The 19,257-nt window shown below is 40.1% G+C and overlaps 1 protein-coding gene across 2 annotated transcripts in view; it reads right to left on the bottom strand.

Moving 5' to 3' along the window:
• The window catches only part of LOC113419491 (sodium channel protein type 5 subunit alpha-like), a 140,364-nt gene that overhangs the window by 77,037 nt on the left and 44,070 nt on the right, over positions 1-19,257 (bottom strand). Inside the window, exon 22 of one of the 2 annotated variants that reach the window (XM_087947847.1) lies at positions 18,719-18,811. The exons of the other annotated variant lie outside the window; for it this stretch is intronic. The gene's annotated coding sequence lies outside the window, so the exon portion shown is untranslated. Of the gene's footprint in view, positions 1-18,718; positions 18,812-19,257 lie in introns of those variants that run through there. 2 annotated transcript variants of the gene reach the window in all.

Below are 19,257 nucleotides of genomic sequence, written 5' to 3'. Positions count from 1 at the left end.
TAATTTCCCATTTAAATTGCTAACATGTGGTCTTTCTGTAACAGCAATTACAAAATTGTTTAGTTTACTAATAATATTAGCACTATATCAAGGCGATAAGGAAAAAAATCAAAATTACTTGTAATTTGGAAAAGTGATGTATTCAGAATAAGTCTAAGCACAATGTCATTCTATAAATCTCTATTGTGTCTTGTTGGGGAATCTATATATTTTTTATTTTTGGAAGAATTAACATTTGTCCTGATTCTTGCTAGGAAGAACAGGGATATAATCACCCAATAAAATTGGACTCAACAATATTTTCACATTGTTAAAAGTGCAAATGAATTGTGATAATATGAGATTGTTCCACATTGTTTGGACCAAACTCATTTATCTACCTATTTTCTTGATTTAAATAGTCAGTCTAAGACATTCCTCTCAGTGTTGATTCATTTTGCTTGCTATTCTTCACCTCTGTTCATTTAAAATCACTAGAAACCAAAGGCATTACAAACAAAGTATTTCTCACTCTGCTGCCCCATCAAACCAACATCATTTTCATTATTTTGGGGAATGGGCACTTTCCAACTCTTCTTCTTCTTCTTCTTCTTCTTCTTCTTCTTCTTCTTCTTCTTCTTCTTCTTCTTCTTCTTCTTCTTCTTCTTCTTCTTCTTCTTCTTCTTCTTCTTCTTCTTCTTCTTCTTCTTCTTCTTCTCTCTCCCTTTTCCTTCTCCTTCTTTTGGTGAATGCATCCAAGACATTAGTTTAATTTCTGAAAAATCCACCTTGAAGCTATTAAAATCGCCACTGCTAAATATCAACATTCTGCCGTGGGAGAAATAAAAAGAGCAGGGAAGTTATAAACTACAAGTGGAACTTACTTGCTCTTCCTGGATTTCTAAAAAGAAGTTTCTAGGTTCACTTCATTACATCCAAAAAGAGAGCGAACTCTTCCAAGTGGCTCTCCCAACGAAGAGAAGGAGCATGGGAGAGAATAACCCTATTCGTCTTTTAAATATAATCATTTCCCTATTCTCTGTGCGATGCTTCCTTTTCCCAGCACAGTGAGGGTGTTAGTTTAGAACCGGGGTGTGTACGAGAAAGGGCAGGGCAGCTTGGGAGAGAGAAAAGATGCGTCCCTCTGTGTGTGTGTGTGTGTGTGTGTGTGTGTGTGTGTGTGTGTGCGCGCGCACCTACAATCTCAAAGTGAAATGGCTAATGTGGTTTTGCGTAACCTCTTGGGGGAAGCTGTAATGTGAGCGAGCAGCTTTGGAAAACTCCCCCCCCCCTCTCTCGCCCTCTCCTCCCCGTCTGTGCCTTCCAGATGCCATTCCCATCATCCCCAGCCAACAGGAGTGGGAGTGAGAGGGTGCAGAATTCTCTTGTGCAGAAAGCAACGTTGTGTTATTCTCGTTTTAGAGGCACACTGTGGGGAGAAGAAAATATGGCACTTCTCCGGAGGAGGTCACAGGATATTGTCGTGGCTGTGACTTTTTCTAAGCCAAAGGGGTTCAGGAAGACGCGTAAATGCTCCCCCATTTCACCATTCCAAATAAACTTTTTTTTTTGCAGTTGTCCATTTTATTAACCGCCTCTTAAAGTGTAAAAATAAACAAGTCCCACTGGCTTGTGCTTAAAATTCTCTTATACCGTCAAATTTATTTGTTTGTTTACCAGTTTGCTTGAATTTTATCCCATCTTTATTACTTTACAAGAAACTCAAGGGGGCAAACAGGAATGTTCCTTCCTCTATTGTCTCTAATACATCAACCATGTGAGGTGAATTAAGCTGAGAAAGAAGGACTGGCCCAAAGTTACATCAGCTGGGTCTTCTTTTGTTGCCCTGCACAGGAGAACAGAGCTGGAAAGCAGGTTAGTGGGGTGGGGAGGGAATGGGGATTTTGCAGTATCCTTCCCTGTCACGCCCACCAAGCCACGCCCACCAAGCCACGCCATGCCCACCAAGCCACGCCCACAGAACCGGTAATAAAAAAAATTGAATACCACCACTGTATAGCTTCCCTCTTGACTTTATTTTTTTTTAATTTATTTTATTTATTTTGTCAAGCAATTATAAGATTACAGGTATAAGTATAGACATAGTTATGAATACATGAAATGGATACATATAAGAAAAATAAAAAGAAACAAGAGGACAGGGACGTTGGGCACATTGGTGCGCTTATGCGCTTACAGACCTCTCAGGAAAGGGGTGAGGTCAATAGTAGACAGTCTAAGGTTAAAGTTTTTGGGGTTTGCGGAAGAAACCACAGAGTCAGGTAGAGTATTCTAGACATTGACCACTCTGTTGCTGAAGTCGTATTTCCTGCAATCAAGTTTGGTGCGGTTAACCTTGAGTTTGTATCTATTGTGTGCTCTTGTGTTGTTATGGTTGAAGCTGAAGTATTCATTGACAGGTAGGACATTGCAATGTATGATTTTATATACTATACTTAGATCAGACATTATTTGTGAGAAGGTCACAAAAGGGGATCACTGCACCCCAGGATTCTGTAACCATCATAAATATGAGTCAGTTGCCAAGCGTCTGAATTTTGACCTTATGACCATGGAGATGCTGCAACAGTCATAAGTGTGAAAAATGGTCATAAGTCACTTTTTTCAATCCTTTTGTAACTTCAAATGATAACTAAATGAATGGTTGTAAGTTGAGGACAATCTGTATGACTGCCAGTCTTGCCAAAATTTAAACCTCTAAATTAAAAACGATCCTTGGCTCCATTTGTTGAGAAAAGTATAGTTTATTAAGGGTCAAGTATATTGGAGAAATGCAAAGCCAGAACTGAAAATTGTGTGCCAGAATCCCTACTTTTTGCTCCCTTAACTCTCTCACTCATTGCCTACCCCAGTGTAACCAATCAGGTTCAGACAAGATGTTTTCATAACTATGAGTTAAAGTGCAAATTGGTATGTGGCCCCCTCCTTTCCCAGCTGGGTGACCTTGAGGCAGCGTCTCAAGAACTTACAACACTTACTTTCATTTCCCAAAGCATTTCCCTTTTCTTCCCCCTCTCCACAGTTCTTGTCAGTCCTTCACCACACAGCAGTGATGCACAAAGCAGTGATGTAGTGATCACAAAGCAGTGATGTAGGGGGCGTGCATAAGCGCACCAACGTGTCTACCGTCCCTGTCCTATTGTTTCTCTTATTCTTTTATTTTTCTTATATGTACCCATTTCATGTATTCACAACTATGTATACACTTATACTTATTATCTTGTAAACAATTGGCAAATCAAATAAATAAATAAATAAAATAAAACAAGCTCGGATGTGGTGGCAGCTGACAATGATTTACAAAAGAAGAATAATCGATGCCAGATTTTACATTTGTTACTGGTATGTTTCAGGGTGCAATCCAAGGTGCTGGTTGTCACCTGTAAAGATCAATATGGTTCGAGACCAGGCATTTTTCCAAGTGTTTCTACTTGTCCAATCTGATCAAGCAACACTGAAAGAGTGTTGACCGGTGTGAACAAGATGAAGGGCCTTGTCTACTGTAGCCTCTGCCTGGCGGAATATTTTTCCCTGGAAGATTAGAATGGCCCCAACACTGCTGGCCTTTTGCATTGCTTTAAAATCTTGGCAGTGTAGCCGATCCTGGGTGTCAGAATAGTTAGCTTTACTGTTAACTGACTAGCTATCTTGGCTGCTGTATATATTTATTACGGATGTTTTTATGTTTTTTAAAATGCTTTTTATTGTTTTTATAGTTTTGGAAATGTAGAGTCACGACTGAGATAGAAGCTGAATAAGTAAATGAAGTACAGGGCCAGTAAAGGGATTTTAACAGAATAACAGAGTTGGGAGGGACTTTCTGAGGTCTTTTAGTCCAACCCCCTGCTCAGGCAGGAAACCCTATACAGGGGTGTCAAATGTGCATCATCACGGCAGCATCACATGATGTATTGCAACTTTTTTCTCCTTAGCTAAACCAGGGGTCAGCATGGCCAACGTGTGACGTATCTGGCTCACAGGTGTGAGTTTGACACCACTGTCCTATACCATCAGACATATGGTTGTTCAATCTCTTCCAATGTTGGAGCATTCCCAACTTCTGGCAGCAAATCATCCCATAGACTAATGATTCTCACCATTAGGAAATTCCTCCTTAGTTCTCGGTTGCTTCTCTCCTTGATTAGTTTCCATCTGTTGCTTCTTGTCCTGCCTTCAGGTGCTTTGGAGAATAATTTGACACTCCTGCCCCTTCTCTGTGACAAACCCTCAAATATTTAAGGAATTTAAGGAAGACTCATCACTAATCAAGGAGAGAAGGAACTTAGAACTAAGGAGAAATAGGAGAACTCTGATTTAGGATGCCTTCTGGGAAAGGTATTTATTTCCTTCTTCAATCCACAGATAATATCATCGGTGAGCTGTAGTAATACTTCTGGTCCAAGTGATACACTTTGCATAAAGGGCAAATGTGCAAATGATATAAATCACAATAGAAATGTAATCTCCTGCATTAAAAAGGCATAGCAGGGAGGCCCATTAAAACTGGTTTTCCCTATACTTTGATATTTAAATTAAGTTTCAGTCTGTTTATATCCCGTTCTGCCCAGTCATCCATTAAAAAAAACATTTCAGGATAATTATTTGGCAGCCAACAAATTTATGACAGGTGGAGCATCCTGGGGTCTTCTGATCAGCATTTGCAACCTTCCCAGCCAGGTCCTGACAAGCAAAGATACTAGGGAAGTTGGATTTGCTTAATGAGCCTGTGATCCACTTAACAAATGCAGTGACTCACTTAACAACTGTGGCAAAAAGGTTGTAAAATCATAACGTTGTAACTCACTTAACAGCCACCTTGTTAGGCATAGGAAATTCTAATAAAGGAGAATATTTGTAGCTCAGGGTTGAAATGAAGGGTCCTTGGTGCTCTCTGAGCTGCTTGTTTTCTTGCAGACGTTTCATTCCCCAACTAGGTAACATCATCAGTGCTTGTAAGAAGTGCTGTTTGTTGTCAGTTTATATTCTGGTAGTTTGGGTGTCTGTGTGGGTGGGGGCAGCCTTAGAGATTCTTTGGTTGGGCTTTTTTACTGATGGCTCTTTGGCAGTTTCCTGGTTGCTTACTTGATGGTAGGTCTGAAGTTGACCTTGGAGTTAATCTATGCTGATCTGGGTGCTGATTCCTGGTGGAGTGGTACTAAAGTCTTTTTCTCTTCTGGGATGTTTGACTGTCTCTTTTGCATGACCTATAGCTGTTCTTAATGTCTATATGTCTATTGATGGCCGATTTGTCAGAGTGCCAGGCTTCCAGAAATTCCCGGGCATTTTTGGACTTGGCCTGGTCTAGAATTGTCACATTTTCCCAATTGAAACTGTGGTTAAATCTGTCCATGTCTTGTGAAATTAAAGAATTTTCACTATGCCTTCTGACCCAGAGGTGGTATTCAGCAGGTTCTGACCAGTTCTAGAGAACCGATAGCAGAAATTTTGAGTAGTTCGAAGGACCGGCAAAATCCCACCTCTGACTGGCCCCGCGCGCATCCATTCTCCGCCTCCCGAGTCCCAGCTGATTGGCTGGGTCTTCTTTGGTTGCCCTGCACAGAAGAACGGAGCTGGAAAGCAGGTCAGTGGGTTGAGGAGGGAATGGGGATTTTGCAGTATCCTTCCCCCAGGAGTGGGGATAGAATGAAGAGGGAATAGAGATTTTACAGTATCTTTCCCCTGCCACGCCCACTAGGCCATGCCCGCCAAGCCATGCCCACAGAACCGGTAGTAAAAAAATTTGAATCCCACCTCTGGATGGATGGACAGACACATATAATAACTTCTACAAGGAACCCATTATGCAATACAAATTTATATCTGAATGAAACATTACCTCCATTGCTTTTCAAGATTTTTTTCTATATTAGCATTCTAGCACTTTAATCTTTGAACTGGGTTGAACTGGCTTTTCTGTGCATCTGTCTCTCCAGACCCCCTGGAAAACTCCACTGGCTTCTGTAACATGATCAGGAAGCTTTCCATAGAGCTGAATGCAAGAAAATGACTCTAAAAGGCTGAGCAATACCCTTAATGCTGAACATGGCACAGATAGCAGCTTTAAGCAAAATGGACAGCGTAAATGATAATGGACCCATGGCAGGGGAATGAATTCATAAAGATGGGAAACCTAAGTATACAGTTATTACTTGCAAGGGACAGGACTCATTAAAGCTAATGTATTTACACTGAAGACTTCTGGAGACAAGGGAGATCTACTGAAGTCTTTAGAGCAGTTCTGACAAGCTAAAATTTGATTTCCATGCAAAATTATTGCTCAAACAAAAAAATCAATAAGCATACAAAAACTTTAGCAGTTCAAGTTTGATGTGCCAAAAGCCCATCACAGCCGTCATGGTTTTACAAGCAGTAGCCATATCGCTGATTCTGGGGACAATTGAAGATGGACACAAAGAGGGGGGGAAAATCTTCTCGTTGTTAAACTAGGAGAAGAACCCAAGGAGAAAGAATTGAACTCCCTCCATAATTAGCATCGCTACCTGGTTCAATTTGGACATCCGTGAATTTCACCTCTAATAAAAGCACTGGGAGATTTATATCAGAGTTGTCTTCTGCAGTGTAGGCCTAATTTGGGAATGGAGATCATGGATCATGGGTTCCATTTCTAATATCTGTAGTGATACAGGATAGGCCCTGCCTGGCTCAGTGGGGATGCCTTTGAGAAGGATCTAGTTGTCCTTCTGGACCACTGCTTATGAGCCAGCGGAGTTCTTCAGCTGCCCAAAATAGTCAACACAATCCTATGCTGCACCAACAGAGGGAGAGTATCAAGATTATGGGAAGTGATCGTACTCTTTTATACAGGTAGTCCTCGAGTTACGACCACAATCGTGCCCAAAATTTATGTCATTAAGTGAAACATTTGTTAAGTGTGCTTGCCCCATTTTACAACTTTTCTGGACACCGTTGTTAAGTGGTGCATTGCATTTGTTAAGTTAGTAACTTCAGTGAATTTGGATTTCCTATGGAGTTTGCTTGCCAGAAGGTCTCAAAAGCGGATCACGTGACCCCAGAACTCTTCAACCGTCATAAATGTGAGCCAGTTGCCAAGCATCTGAATTTTGATCATGTGACCATGGGGATGCTACAACGGTCATGTGAAAAACAGTCATAACGATGGTTAAAAATGAGAATGATGGGGATTCCACATGAAGGAGTTAAAATATATGCATATAGCTATTGAGGAATTTGGAATTAATAATTTGTTAAAAAAATATTATTAAGGAAATATAAAATAATTAGAATAAGAATAAGGGTTAATTTAATTGGAACAGATATGAAAATAAGATTTTAAGATAGGATTGTTAATTAAGATATATAAGTGCATATGAAAGACATGAGAAATTAATATGCAATATGGGGAAGGAAATATCATGTGGAACCCGATAGAAAACATATAGATAGATAGATAGATAGATAGATAGATAGATAGATAGATAGATAGATATAGATAGATAGATAGATAGATAGATAGATAGATAGATAGATAGATAGATAGTATATGACAATACTTGTAATGTGTTATATAATTTGTTACTTATTTGTATAAGGTAATGAGGTATATGAATATAGCAAAAAATGATTATATTGTTATTTGTTTATATATTTGACTAAATGAAAATGAGATGGAAAATATAATTTGTGTAAATGTGATGAAGTTAGAGTGAAGGGTGTGCATAAAATATATAGATATATTAAGTGGCAAAAGCAATATTAAAAGGGGATAAAATAATGGATGATATAAATTCAGATGAATTTGTGAAAATTAATGGAATGATATGATTTGATAAAATTTGCAGATATGATGAATACAAGAATATGTGATTAATAAATATAGAAAATGATTAAAATTAGAGAATAATACGAAGTAATGTATGAGAATATAAAAAGGAAAATGGATAATAGATAATGATGTGAAATTAGATAAAGAAGCTGTATCTGTGATTATGCTCATATTTGATTTAAAATGTTAAAAGCCTGGAACCACACTGTTCACCTAAATATGTTTTTAAAGAAATAAAAATAAAATAATAATTGCAGAAAAACATAAGTCACATTTTTTCAGTGCCGTTGTAACTTTGAACAGGCACTAAATGAATTGCTGTAAGTTGAGGACTATTTGTAATGCACTATTGAGGTCCCATTTCAAACACACTGCATCCAGTTCTGGTCACCACGATGTAAAAAAAGATGCTAGAAAGAGAAGAGCAACAAAGAGGATCAGGGAGTCTGCAGGATAAACCATACTGCTAAGGGAACAAGGTATGTATCTTCTCTTCATTTGGCTAAATGTACCTAAACGTGATACTTCTGGTACTTGAAGAGATGTCATAGGAAATACAGGGTTGACCCCTTTTGAACAGAACCTGAGGCCAGACAGGAAGCAATGGTTAGAAGATCTTCAATGGGAGATCCACCCTGGAAATAAGGAGAAACTTCCTGGTGAGAACGATTAACCAGTGGAACAATTTACCTCGCGGGATTGTGGGTGCTCCATTACTGGAGGTTTTCAAGAAAAGATTGGACAACCATTTGACTCAGATGATATAAGGTTTCCTGCTTTGATCAGGGGGTTGACTAGAAGACCTCCAAGGACCCTTCCAGCCAGAGGTGGGTATTCAGCAGGTTCTGACCAGTTCTGGAGAACCAGTAGCGGAAATTTTGAAGTTCGGAGAACCAGCAAATCCCGCCTCTGACAGGCCCCACCCCTATCCATTCCCTGCCTCCCGAGTCCCAGCTGATCAGCTGGGTCTTCTTTGGTTGCCCTGCACAGGAGAATGGATTTGGAAAGCAGGTCAGTGGGGTGGGAGGGAATGGGGATTTTGCAGTATCCTTCCCCTGCCACGCCCATCAAGCCCACCAAGCCATGCCCATAGAACTGGTAGTAAAAAAAATTTGAATACCACCACAGCTTCAAGCCCTATGATTCTAAGAATCTTGGAAATGGTTTCCAAGCCATGAAAATAATCTCAACTCAATTGGTTTGCATTTGGCTTGCCAGAATGGCAACAGGAACTTTACCAGGTGGGTAGAGCTCTTGTAAAGCATGCACTCGTTTGGAACTGTGCTGCTGAGAAGAAGAAGAGAGAGAAACACACGCACCCCGGAAAACCTGTCAACCACTCTGTAATCTTCTGTAAATACAGGAAACATTCCCCCCAAAGCTTTTATGCATCTGCAGTTACTTTTTCAGAGGGTATTTTTCTATTCCACGTATAAAAGGGGAAATCCTGCAGCGGAGCTGTGCCTACGTTTCACGGTTCTCTTCAGAGAGCCCCATCCTGAAAGGCCTATGGGAATAACGAGAATGAAATTGCATGTGGCCATTAGGCAATGCTTTTTAACCAGCAGAGGACTGATAGGTGGGAATCCCATTTCCTTGTTTCAAAGTAGAGCATGGAAAGAGAAAGCAAAAGAAGAACAGATATCCCTGCCCCAAGAGATCCATAGGGCCACTACCTTGACAAGGTCCAAGAAGCCTTTGGAAACTTCTTCATGCCTTTGGTGGTGGCAGATGGGTGCAAATCCCCTATAGCAGGGATCCCCAACCTTTTCGACGCCTTGCCCGGTTCCGGCGTCAGCTGGCGCCCGCGGCCCGGTTCGGCGTCAGCTGGCGCCGCCATCTTTTTTGACGAAAAATCACTTCCGGTGGCGTCACGGAAGTGATTTTCATCAAAATGGCGGCGCCAGCGCTCTGGTGAGCTTTTTGGTAGAAATGGCTTTCTACCCGAAAAGCTCATTAAAGCGCTGGCGCTGCCATCTTTTTTGACGAAAAATTGCTTTTTTACCAAAAAAGATGGCGGCGCCAGCAACCAGCGGCCCGGTAAGGCTTGTTCCATGCCCGGTACCGGTCCAGCGGACGGCGGTGGGGACCCCTGCCCTATAGGGTTGTCTCTATTAATTCAGGTGTTCTCTCTTTATGTATGTTATTCTTCCTTTAGCTTATTGTGCTTACCGTTTTCAGTGTTGCATACCGCCACCCATAATATTTTTTTGTAGTTGGATGTTGGTCTTAGTCTGTGGAGATTTTCAGTCATCCAGGTCATGGTTGTCCCAAAGAAGGAGGAGGAGGAGGAGGAGGAGGAGGAGGAGGAGGAGGGAGGGAGGAGGAGGAGGAGGAGAGAGAAGAAGAAGAGGAGGAAGAGGAAGAGGAAGAGGAAGAAGGAGAAGGAGAAGGAGAAGGAGAAGGAGAAGAAGAAGAAGAAGAAGAAGAAGAAGAAGAAGAAGAAGAAGAAGAAAGAAGAAGAAGAAGAAGAAGAAGAAGAAGAAGAAGAAGAAGAAGAAGAAAGAAGAAGAAGAAGAAGAAGAAGAAGAAGAAGAAGAAGAAGAAGAAGAAGAAGAAGAAGAAAAAAAAAAAAAGAACTGGACATTCTTGTTTTTTCTTCAAACATGTTTTGCTTTTCGTCCAAAAAGTTTCTGACTGAATGGTGGGGATTTATGATTAAGGAATATTGATGAGAAGCGAAACATCTTCAAAGAAAAAACAAAAACGTCCAGTTGCCTCCTGAAAAAGCACCAATGAGGTGGATGCTGCTTCTTCTCCTCCTCCTCCTCCTCCTCCTCCTTCTCCTCCTCCTCCTCCTCCTCCTCCTCCTCCTCCTCCTCCACCCCTCCTCCTCTTGACAATATCTACACTGCTCAAAAAAAATAAAGGGAACACTTAAACAACACAATGTAACTCCAAGTCAATCACACTTCTGTGAAATCAAACTGTCCACTTAGGTAGCAACACTGATTGACAATCAATTTCACATGCTGTTGTGCAAATGGAATAGACAACAGGTGGAAAGCAGAGGCAGTTAGCAAGACATCCCCAATAAAGGAGTGGTTCTGCAGGTGGTGACCACAGACTGCTTCTCAGTTCCTATGATTTCTGGCTGATGGTTTGGTCACTTTTGAATGCTGCCGGTGCTTTCACTCTAGTGGTAGCATGAGACGGAGTCTACAACCCACACAAGTGGCTCAGGTAGTGCAGCTCATCCAGGATGGCGCATCAATGCGAGCTGTGGCAAGAAGGTTTGCTGTGTCTGTCAGCGTAGTGTCCAGAGCATGGAGGCGCTACCAGGAGACAGGCCAGTACATCAGGAGACGTGGAGGAGGCTGTAGGAGGGCAACAACCCAGCATCAGGACCACTACCTCCGCCTTTGTGGAAGGAGGGGCAGGTGGAGCCCTGCCAGAGCCCTGCAAAATGACCTCCAGCGGGCCACAAATGTGCATGTGGCTGCTCAAACGGTCAGAAACAGACTCCATGAGGGTGGTATGAGGGCCTGACGTCCACAGGTGGGGTTGTGCTACAGCCCAACACCGTGCAGGACGTTTGGCATTTGCCAGAGAACACCAAGATTGGCAAATTCACCACTGGCGCCCTGTGCTCTTCACAGATGAAAGCAGGTTCACACTGAGCACATGTGACAGACATGACAGGGTCTGGAGCCGCCGTGGAGAATGTTCTGCTGCCTGCAACATCCTCCAGCATGACCGGTTTGGCAGTGGGTCAGTAATGGTGTGGGGTGGCATTTCTTTAGGGGGCCGCACAGCCCACCATGTGCTCGCCAGAGGTAGCCTGACTGCCATTAGGTACCGAAATGAGATCCTCAGACCCCTTGTAAGACCATATGCTGGTGCGGTTGGCCCTGGGTTCCTCCTAATGCCACGACAATGCTAGACCTCATGTGGCTGGAGTGTGTCAGCAGTTCCTGCAAGATGAAGGCATTGATGCTATGGACTAGCCCGTCCGTTCCCCAGACCTGAATCCAATTGAGCACATCTGGGATATCATGTCTCGCTCCATCCACCAACGCCATGTTGCAGGCCACGTTGCAGACTGTCCAGGAGTTGGGGGATGCTTTAGTCCAGGTGTGGGAGGAGATCCCTCAGGACACCATCCGCCACCTCATCAGGACCATGCCCAGGCATTGTAGGAGGTCATACAGGCAAGGGGAGGCCGCACACACTACTGGGCCTCATTTTGATTTGTTTTAAGGACATTACATCAAAGTTGGATGCCCCTGTAGTGTTTTTTTTCCACTTTAATTTTGAGTGTAACTCCAAATCCGGACCTCCATGGGTTGCTAAATTTGATTTCCATTGATAATGTTTGTGTGATTTTGTTGTCAACACATTCAACTATGTAATGAGAATATTCCATTCATTCAGATCTAGGATGTCTTATTTTTGTGTTCCCTTTATTTTTTTGAGCAGTGTATATTTTTCTCTGCTTTTCAAGCAGCTCACCTCTTCTATAGAAACATACATCTTCTATGGGACAACACTTTTTCACATGTCAAATAAAAGTTAAGTGGTTGCATTTATCGAAACTGTTCTGTAACTACAACAATCTTTCCAAACATTTAAAATAATTCTGTTTCAGTGAATTGATTTGAACATTATTTTCATTCCTAAGGGCCACTCATTTGCATATAAATGCTTTGAGCATAGGCTAACACAGACTTCAGAGTAACAGAAAATTGAAACATAAACCCACAATAAGTAATTTGGCTACAAGGGAAATGCTTAATACTTTAATGGCCTCATGACTGCTGGAACAGGATAATTTGTTCAAAACCTATTTAAGCAGAAAGCTCCAGAGGTGAGGCTTTTCTTCATTTGAATCTCATAGAGCAATATATTCGAGGCATGAAGAATAATCCAAAGATTCATGGACTTCTGGTTTGCAGGGATTCGGCGGCGGCAGGAATCTGCGATCGTGCGCAGTTTCTGCTTGCGCTCGCCGCTGGAGTGCCCCGATCCAGCCGGATTCAGGGTTATAGTTACCCCGTAGAGGTAACTGAAGATAGGGGACATCCGGCAGGGGTCGGGGGGAATCACAACTCCCCTCCTCAGCTGGCTTAACTCCCTTTTCCAAAAGCAGTGGAGCGGCGGTCAGAAATGGCTGCCACAAAGAAGCTCTCATCCGGGAAAGAACGTGCAGGAGGAAGCTGAGAAGTGAAAGTTTTGGCTGACCGGGATAACAAGCAACATTTAAAATACCCTGGAATTTAAATTTCATCAAAGATACTTCGCTCCCAAAGAGGATCTGGAAGCAGCAAATGAAAGTGAAAAGGGAAAGTTTTTTGTTTCTCACTCTCCTTCCTTACGGTGACAGCAGATGAATGAGAAATTGGAAAAACCCGCTTTGGCATCAGCAGGTAATCAAACTGAAAAATTAAAGCCAAGGGGACAATAAAGATTTCTGAAAAAAACAAAAAAAATTTCTTTTGCTGTAAGTGGGAAGGGAGAGGAAAAGAATTAAGATCAAGATTTTGCTGGAGGAGGCTGCTTGAAATTTACAAGACTAGAGTTAAATTGTAACAAGACTTCTAAAAGATACATTTTAATTGGAACTTTGCAACTGAATTGTAACCCCAGGAAGAGAAAGTGTAAAAAGAAGAAAGTGTTAAATGAAACAGTCTGTGTGTATTTGGATCGCTTGGTGACTTTGGGACTTTTGGAAATTATTAGAAAGATTAAAAACATTTGGGCTGTTTAAAATTTTTTCTACAATGGCATTACTTGTTGATGAACTGAAAATGGAATTTAAAAAGTATAAAGAAGAGGAACAAGAAGGGAAGGGCTCTTTTGGCTCTGTTTTTCATTTCTTAGAAATGGCGATTTCTACTTATGAGAAACTACAAGAACAAGAAGAATAGAATGAAAAAGAAGCCAGATTTAATGAACAAGCAACTCTAGCTGGGGAAGAAAAGGGAAAGGGGGGAAAGAGAATGGAGAATTTAAGACTTAAAAAAACAACCAAAAAAGGCAAAAATAAGGTGAAAATTCGATGTCAGAAAGCAACAGAAAAGAGGAATACAGAAGAGAGTGGAGATCAAGAGACAAGGGGGTAAAAAGGCTAGACTGGAGAAGCAAGGAAGGAAAAAGGAAGAGAAGCTACAAAGGTTTGAAACAAGATGTAAAGAAACAGGATTTATTTAGAGATAATGGGTAAAAATATAACTAAAAAAGAGATTCTGCAAAAGTACATAAGACTGTATTGTTGTATTTGTATTTGAAATAAATGTTAGAAAATTGGAATAATATATGATTATAAAATGGGATAAAATATTTAATGTAATTTAGTGAAATTTCCTTTTTTCTTTTTGAATAAAATAAATGAAATGAAATATGAGAGAATTGCATTAAGAAGTAATGGGAACATTTTAATCTCATAATACTTTAAAATATAATTGAAATGGGGAGGAAGTAATTAAGCAAATTTATAAGTGTTCCCATAGAAGCATGATACTTAATTGAAAAGGAATGTGTAAAATGTTTAAGACTTAAATGAATATCAATTTTAATGATAGAGTTTAATTGCTATGGATTATTGTTTTAATTATATTATAAATTTATAATTTTTTTCTTATTTTAAAATATAGTATGTAGCTTTAGAATGTACTAAGTAGAATCCAAATGAAAATTATGTATTATTTTAAGTGTTAAATTTAGGGGAAAGATATAAAGGCGTCATACTCCAATCAGTGATTACAAGAGAAATTATGTGTTAATGAGAAAAGATAATAGACAGCTGAAACAGAACAAAGGATATAAGTATAATAATTTAAACTGAGATGAAATAAATAAAATAAAATTAAGAGAGTGAAAAAGAGAGGAGAAACTATATAGAAATTGTAGAATGGTAAATAAGATATGAAATGGTATATAAAAGTGAGCATGATTTTGAATTTATGTCTGTACAAAAAATGTAATCCGGGACTAAGCTGCTTTCCAAAAAGATGTTTTATGTTTTCATGTTTTGTGTTTTGTTTGTGTATGTTTGTTTATTGAAAATTAATAAAAAAAATTTTTTTAAAAAAAGAATAATCCAAAGATTCATTAATAAATACATTAAGCCAATAAATGATTCTATAGTTAAAAATATTCCAGTAAATATATTCAAATTCTCCAACTGAGTTTTGCATTAATTTGCATTAATTTGCCTTGCATGTCCTTTGATGTAGACTATAAAAATATCATCACTGGAGAAATTCAAACCACTGAAATGTTTGCAGATGAGGTTAGGTTTGGAAAATAGAAATTGTGTGTAGATGGACATGGGAGAAATTCAGTCATTCTGACTTTTGATACAAGTATGTCGATTTCCTGCTTCACAACAGACTGAAAGATCAAAACCTACTTTTTTCCATCCACATATGCAGTTTACAACTCAAAGACTAGATGCATATCTACATAGAGTCTGTTCTGACCAAGGGTTCCTGAGACTGTAATTAAGCACACGCTTAGTCCAAACAACTCTTGTTTTATTTCAATGCTGGGAATTATGTTCATTCCCAGCCCGTAATGAGTCCCAAACAGTCCCTTTGAGATAAGCACCCACCTTCCTCTCTTTTGAATTGCTGCCAACAACTAGAATGCCAAATGAACTATAAAAAACTAACCGAAGTACAAAGTCCACACAGAGCTTTAAGGATTAATCAAAACAGAACGAATGACTTTGCTTCCTGCAAAGGTTTCATTACCTTTGCCTGTCCTTTATCCCTTATGGGAGGGGCAATCATCTTCAAGCCTTACTCCCGAGTTGCCACTTTTGTTTCAGCTGCTCTTGCCTTCTAGCAGCTCTGCGCACACATGCACTGGGAACAGGCTCCACTTGTTCCTCTTCCTCGCTGCTGCGAGACTCTGGAGGCTCCAGAGTCAGCACCCCACTCCCAGATGGTCCTGGCCCCATCTCTGCATCAGACACAGGACCCTCGTCTGAGTCCTCTCCAAACTCACTGACTGGTCCCCGATCTTCCCCACTGTCTGATTCCGCTGCCATCTACACAGGCTGCTGGCAAACCACAACAGAGTCATTGACTTAGCAAGCACTCATTTAGCATTCAAAGTTACGGCACTGAAAAAAAATGACTTACAGCTGGCACTCATAGCATCTCCGGCGTCGTGTGATCAAAATTCAGACATTTGGCAATCTACATGTACTGGAAGTCCTCGACTTATGGCCACCATTGACCCCAAAATTTATGCTCTTAAGTGAGAAAATTGTTAAGTATGTTTTGCCCCATTTTACGGCTTTTCTTGTCACATTTGTTAACTGAATCACTGCAGTTGTTAAATTAGTAATACAGTTGTTAAGTTAATCTGGCTCCATCACTGACTTTGCTTGGGAGAAGGTCGCAAAAGGCGATCACGTGACTCCAGGACACTGCAATCATCATAGATACGAGTCAGTTGCCAAGCACCTGAATTTTGATCACATGACTGTGGGAAGGCAGCAAAGGTCGTAAGTGTGAAAAATGGTCTTAAGTCACTTTTTTCAGTGCATTGTAACTGTGACCGGTCACTAAATGAACAGTTGTAAGTCAAGGACTACCTGTATTTATGACTGTTGCAGCATCCTGGGATGATTGGATTGCCATTTGTGACCTTCCCAGCTGGCTTCCGACAAGGAAAGTTAATGTGGGAAGCTGAATTTGCTTAAGGACCACATGGTTTGCTTAACAATTGCTGTGATTCACTTAATAACCATGTCAATAAAGGTCAAAAAGTCAGGCATGAGTCACTTAGCAACCATCTTGTGGTAGTGGATGTTCTGGCCATAGAGTAGAGTAGAGTAGAACAGAACAAAATAGCAGAGTTGGGAGGAACCTTGGAGGTCTTCTAGTCCAACCTCCTACTCAAGCAGGAGACTCTATAAAATTTCAGACAAATGGCTACCCAATCTCTTCTTAAAAACTTGGAGATTCAGGTTGTTCCACTGATTAATTGTTCTCATTGTTAGGAAATTCCTCCTTAGTTCTAGGTTGCTTCTCTCCTTGATTAGTTTCCATCCGCTGCTTCTTGTCCTGCCCTATAGTTATAAGTAGAGGACTATATATTTCAAGGGAAAGCATATTCAAAAACACATATACCGTATATGTTTAGTAAGTGAAAAGCCTCATGAGGTCTTGCAAGGTTTACCTATCAGGTTGCTAGGAGCTGACACTCAGGTGATGGCACGTAATCCCACCAGTCAAATGTGCAAAAACACAGCGAATGGTTTTCAGGGAACCTTCAGGCAAAAGAAGGCAAACCAATCATGAATTTGGGAAATAAACTGCAGTTGGAAAAATAGGCATCCTTGAACCATGCCGAAATGGCCAGCTTCAGTCATCTCTAACTGGAAATTGTGAATTCCATCTTTTTAAAAATGTATTGATATTTATATAGTCATTGGGTCTCTGGAGTTTCTCAGTCATCCAAGTCATGGTTGCCCTAAAGGTGCTATTTTTTCAAAAGGCAACTGGACTTCCTTTGTTTTTTCTTGAAGACGTTTCCCTTCTCATCCAAGAAGCTTCTTCAGTTCTTCAATATTTATCAAGGCAAGCAAGAATTGAAGAAGCTTCCTGGATGAGAAGGGAAACGTCTTCAAGAAAAAACAAAGGAAGTCCAGTTGCCTTTTGAAAAAGCACTTTGGGGATTCATATAGTCATCCATTTTATATCAAACTCCCAATGAAAATAGCTCCCAATTAAAACAATATCTAAAACCACACAAAAAATTTGTTAAAAGCATAAACATTAATTAAACGAATGCAAAGGAGGCATGATGGAAATGGCTGGGTTTTCTTTGTTTCAATGGCTTACCAAAGATCAATTGAAACCTTTAGACAGACTAGCAAAAATATTATTAATAATAATCACAACAGGGAGAGAAAAATTAAGAGCAAAGTTGGATATTGGAGAGGCTTGTGTAACCTGCAATTACTGTTAATGGCCATGGTGTTCATTTATTAGGTTATTTAAAAAGTGCCATTTCTGTATCAAAACAAGGGTCCTTTTTTCATGAAGCTATGTTTTCTATGAAAAGCATTTTTAGCTCTGGTGTTCCTAATTTTTCAGAGTAGAAGGGAAAAATATGCTTTCTGTTTTGTTCTAGTTTGCATGCTTTTAAGAGTAACAGATTAGGGTCTAATCTAGATGCCACATTGTTGGCTCCAGCCTTCATCATCCATAGATTAATTTGAAATCATGATGAAACTTTGGCAACTTTTAAGATGCATGGATTGCAACTTCCAGAACCATGGAATTCTGGGAGTTGAAGTCCAACCATCTTGAAATTGCCAAGGTTGGAAAAACAGTGACGTCATCCAGTATGTGCAAAGGAAACCAGACATTTTCCTTCTTGGTGTGGAAAATATTTGCATTCAACACATCACCTAGTAAATAACTTTACAGGTACTCCTTAACATTTCTGTTGCTAGGCAAAACAGTTCTGTAAACTTTCCCTCAATTTATGACCCTTCTTGCCGCAGTTGTTTAGCGAATCACTACAATTTTTAGTTTTTAACATGGTCAATTGAATCTGGCTTCCCCGTTGCCTTTGCTTGTCAGAAGGTTGCAAAAGGGGATGACATGATCTTGGGACACTGCAAATGTTATAAATATGAATCAGTTGCCAAGCATCCAAATTTTGATCATGCGAGCATGGGGAGCATATCTGGATTTCATTCTGATTCATTACTGCGCAACCTTGGATAGGATTTGGGACTTCAAATTCTTTTGACAGATACTATTGATGATGTTATCTAGATGGGTCATGAGATGTCTGCAAGAAAACACCGAACCTTAGAAACCGAACAGTTTAGCCCTGAAGTACAGGCATTCTCTTCTATTTATTTGTGTTGCATGGTAATTCTTTCAAACAGTGAATAGAAACAAAATGGTGTTAACGTTTATATATAAATTTTACTTGATATAAATAAGATATACTGGAATAAGGAGAAATTCCAAAACAATTCCAATGGACAAGCAGCAACAGAGGTTCAACAATGGATGGTCTTTCTTAGCAAGATAGCTTCCCTATTATTTATTTATTTATTTATTTATTTATTTGATTTGCCAATTGTTTACAAGATAATAAGTATAAGTGTATACATAGTTGTGAATACATGAAATGGGTACATATAAGAAAAATAAAGAATAAGAGAAACAATAGGACAGGGGACGGTAGGCACGTTGGTGCGCTTATGCACGCCCCTACAGGCCTCTTAGGAAAGGGGTGAGGTCAATAGTAGACAGTCTAAGGTTAAAGTTTTTGGGGTTTGGCGAAGAGACTACAGAGTCGGGTAGAGTATTCCAGACATTGACCACTCTATTGCTGAAGTCGTATTTCCTGCAATCAAGTTTGGTGCGGTTTACTTTGAGTTTGTATCTATTGTGTGCTCTTGTGTTGTTATGGTTGAAGCTGAAGTATTCACTGACAGGTAGGACATTGCAATGTATGATTTTATATACCATGCT

Source organism: Notechis scutatus, chromosome Z (assembly GCF_049901735.1).
Source record: "Notechis scutatus isolate UNSWTSFEM ecotype Mainland chromosome Z, rNotScu1.2, whole genome shotgun sequence".
Taxonomy (NCBI): domain Eukaryota; kingdom Metazoa; phylum Chordata; class Lepidosauria; order Squamata; family Elapidae; genus Notechis; species Notechis scutatus.
This window is presented reverse-complemented; position numbering and strand designations above follow the sequence as displayed.